Raw genomic sequence first — 3,191 nt, 5'->3', positions numbered from 1 at the left:
CATTATATAGACTGAATAAATTCCTTGCTTTCGATTTTAATGCGAAGTTACTGATGGCTCTTCACAAAATTGGGGTCAAATTGATTGAATGTCCATCTTCCTCTACCTCCTATGGTGCCTGTCCCCGTCCCATGTTTCATGCAAGGTCTGTCCCAAATATAAGTAGAATGAAACTGGAGGAAAATTATTACAGATGAAAGCACAAATTACTAAATTATTCAACAAAGCACTCTTGTTAACTGACACACCGATGCCAGAACCTCTGTCAGTCACGGTTGCGCTTCCTGGAGAATGTCGGGATCCTCGTTCAGGCACCTCATCGCAACCTCTTCGATGTTATCCAGCGTTCCAAAATGGTTGCCTCTCCATGGAACGTGGCATCATGGATTCCTGACGCGACCTACGAAAAGGGGTCCAGTCTAGCAGAGATCTACCCAGTCTAAAGACCCGCACACAACTGATGTGGGTCGCGTTGCTTTCTGAAGACCTCCCACCACTGTACCTGCCACAAATCGACCCACTTCAGCCGTTTGCGTCGGCGGGGAAAAATTAATCTCTTCATTTTTGGGGCAGACCCTGTATTATACATTTGCATACAAAACCTTCTAATAGGGAACTACTGAATGCTAAGTACTGCTTCGACTGTTGTCATTAGTGAATGTGGAGGCGTATACAAGGGTTGGGTTTGTACCTGTTTTTTACTACGTGGATCATTGAACGAGAACTCCAGCGAGCCAAATGAATGTCATAAAGGAGTCATATTAAAAGGTTTTTAGTCGTATAAATGAAAAACTGCACCTGTAATTCAACACGGCTTCGCAGCTGTTGTAAATGTAAACAACGGCTGGATAATACTTCACATGCCCAACAATTTACTTAATGAGTTTAGGTCAAACAATCGGACAATTTGAAAAAATGTAATTTTATTTTACCTATCGCACGTTGAAATTAAATTTAAAATACTTCGCCTTTCCACATAAACCTTAACCTAAACAATGTTTAATAAACGGAAAGGTGAAGTATTTTAAATTTAATTTCAATATGAAGAATTTCCACCAAGTGACGCCAGAAACTGTGCCATTCATCTATCGCACGTATTTACATCTTAAATTAGATACGAGTATCGGCTATTTTAATAAATGGCACAAGTCTTGAAATTCAGTCAAACGAGACAATGCAGTCGAGCTGGTCTTCTACTGACAACACTCAAAAGTCAAAACACTTTTTGTGGTTCACGGCGAGGAGCCTAAAAATATTTTAGGTTCCTTGGCTACCACAATAAACATTGAATAATTTTACGTCACACCCGGTTATTGGATTTATCGTTGCATGTGTGCTTGTATTATTTCAAGAACCAACACATCCATTCTAAAGGCAGGGCCTTTAGGGATAATGTATTTTATCCATGCATTTAACTTTTGACCAATTGGTCACCCGGAATATAAGGAATGGGCCACACGAAACATAATTCCAAATATTTTAGCTTTCATTAAGAAATGTTTTTATTCATACCTTCGCCAGAGATTGCAGCACTCGCAGGTAAGTTTGTAAGCAAAATTCTTCTGGCAAAATTTGGGCCCCAATGTATTCTTCCTGAAAAATCCAAAACTTCCGCGAAATTTATCAATCTTTATTTCCCCATGGATTTTCTCGGAAATATTTCACCGCGTTTAACTTAAATAAGTATTGAAATTGCAGCCTCGCAGTGATCAATATTTATGAAATATTCCCTGGAAATAATATGTTAATTCTCAATTTTACTACTGATATTGCCGTGTAACACCTCACATGCATGATTCTCATTGGGTTACCTATTCCGCGAATCATTTAAAATGCAATTATCTTCCTCGGTTTTTATTCGCCGGGTCATGGCTGTTCAAATGTGTTCTTAGCTGTAAGTTTTAAAATGTTTAATCCAAATACAGGTTTGAGAAATATTCTTAGTTTGAGTTACCTATATGCTACCTGTTGAGAATTACTTTGCAGATGATATACTAACACGTTCTTTCTTTTTTTCTCAGACATGGTTCTCGATTCGCTAACCACCATGGCAAAATTTCCCCGAAGTTAATGAGCACCGTCAAAGGAGGAACAGTCGTTATTGTGGACATAATTTCTGCATCGCAAAATGAACTTATAGAGACAATAAACCCCGATAACATTATTTCAGAAACCTCCGGATCAAACATGAAATATTTTTTCAGCAGAATCAACTTTCGAATAGTTGACTGGCTATTTTATGTAATTAGATATTTAGCGGAGTGGACCTTCAAATCTCGTTATCCCGCAAGATGTCAAACAACATTTATCTTTCTGGAAGCATGAAACAAAAGTACCAGAAGCCATTATAAATTCAAACGAGCTAACTTATGTTGGGGGTAATCTTCTGTCTCGGATGCGTAAATTTAGATTTTGGAGGTCACTGGGAGCAAATAACCGATCAAATACACAATAACATTTAATATTAATGGAAAAATGAATTAATCCTGGGTAAGTCTTGGAAAATAAATACTCTCAATCAAATTGACAGATGGAAATTGACTTCCGATCATTGAACATGTGACTCCATTTGAATATCTGAAACAATCTCTTCGCTATAGGATTTAAAGCAGAGAAAACGTAAGGATAAAATGCGACGTGAACGTTACAGCCGAACAATATTATTTATATTATTCAATAGAGTCAAAATCAAATTCTTCATTTCCTTTCGATAAAATTGATCTTGGGCACTTGATGTATGATGTAAACCAGAACAAATTTGTGATTTTCTTCAGGCAAAATGTGCTCTAGTATACATACATTCTCACTCGCATTTGGCCACGATTTGCTTAGGACAAGCAAAATAATACCTTCCCAATAATAATATTTCCCAGTAATTTATGCAATGCTTGAAATTAGACATTTGTGAATAAATTTCCTTCGCTATACCTCTGTATTTATTTCTTGTATTATTTAAAAAAAACGAATTGCATATGCTTTTTACCATGAACAAGAAACATAGAAGTACGAAAACTCTCCGAATACGTTTTCTTTCGAATTTCAACGACTTTGGCAAAAATATGCAATCAAACGATAACTGTATAGCATTCAATGAGGACAATTATCCGAAGAATTTATTCCTTGGTAATAAGGTTCATGATCAATAGCACCTTCACAGAGAGGATCGCAAAGGTCCCTTCGTCTGGTCCAGC

This window comes from Hetaerina americana, unplaced genomic scaffold (genome assembly GCF_022747635.1).
Source record: "Hetaerina americana unplaced genomic scaffold, ioHetAmer1.1.p SCAF_9, whole genome shotgun sequence".
In the NCBI taxonomy this organism is placed as follows: domain Eukaryota; kingdom Metazoa; phylum Arthropoda; class Insecta; order Odonata; family Calopterygidae; genus Hetaerina; species Hetaerina americana.
Note: the sequence above shows the minus strand (reverse complement) of the source record.